This window comes from Mus caroli, chromosome 5 (genome assembly GCF_900094665.2).
Source record: "Mus caroli chromosome 5, CAROLI_EIJ_v1.1, whole genome shotgun sequence".
Taxonomy (NCBI): Eukaryota; Metazoa; Chordata; class Mammalia; order Rodentia; family Muridae; genus Mus; species Mus caroli.
The window spans coordinates 129950200-129951517 of NC_034574.1; positions in this window are offsets into that span (position 1 = coordinate 129950200).

The window sequence follows — 1318 nt, forward strand, 5'->3', positions numbered from 1 at the left end:
ATCACATCTGGCCAACTTTAGTTATTCTTAAATATTATTTATAGAAGTCTTCAAGCATATGATACTAACTGAAATGGAAATGTACAGATGTGAGTACCAGCCTAAAATAACTCAAAAAGATGTAACCTCCGAAACAAATCATTGACTATTTACAGATTGGGAATCCATTGTCTGTCTGGCAACTATTTGGACACAGTCCCACTGGTGGCTCACATTACGCAATCAGAATCTGCCCGGTCAGTCTTTCCCTGTGCGTGNGTGTGTGAGTGCGTGCATGCGCACCTGCACAAGGTCTACAGGACACCAAGGGTTCATGCTGTTACTCTCCTATTACTTGGAGTCAGGGTCTGTCAATGAACCTGTAAGCCTGGCAGTAAACAGATCTCAGACTCTGCCCCCTACCCTTATAGCTCTGGTACACGTGGCCACACCTGGCTTTTTATACGGGTGTTGGGGATTTGAACTCAGGTCCTCAAGACTGGATAGCAAGCATTCTTAGCCACTGAGCTGTCTCCCCAGCCCTGTGCTCTCTCGTATGACTACATCACATACTTTTCTTCCAAATACTTTTCATAGTTGTGATCCACAGAAGNTCACTCTTCTATCAGACCGCAATCTATTCAGCCGCTGCCTCACCACGGAGGGGCTTCCAGTTAATGAAGCAGCTGTAAAGGTCTCTCTGCAAATGGTTTTCTGCTACGCAATTATCTTCCCAGAATGCATTCCCCAAAGGGGGATAACATCCTCCCCCCACCCCCGCCTCTGCCCCCGCCCCAGAGACGGCACAAATATCAAGTAAGCGCTCTACCACTGAGCCACTCACTGGGGAATTCTAGGCAGGCCCTCTAACCCTCAGCTTCAGCCCCTGCTGGATTCTAGGCAGGCTGAGATTAACATAGTTTTACAATCTTTCCAAAAAACAAAAAACCCTCCTGTGGCAAATATTGCCAAATGACTCTCTGGGAGGCATTATTTCATAGTGCCAGGAATCTANATGTTTCTTCAGAACACATCTGTAACTTTTCTCTTTGGCGTATGCCAATGGTTTTATTTGATGAATTCTTTTTCATTTTATAAGTCCTTGCTCATAGATACTTCCCCTGGGTATCTAAACTATTTTCTTCTNTGTCTAGATAGGTGTCTTTTTTTAACTGGTATTTCAGCTTTTCCTAATCAAATCAAAATTCTCTGTTGTTTGTAATCTTACTGGCCCTCATGTCTTCCCTTATGCTTTGCTGTGTATATATTTTTATGTTAGCTTATTTATTTATTTATTTATTTTTGTTGTTGTTCATTTGCTTTTTTTTTTTTTTTTTTT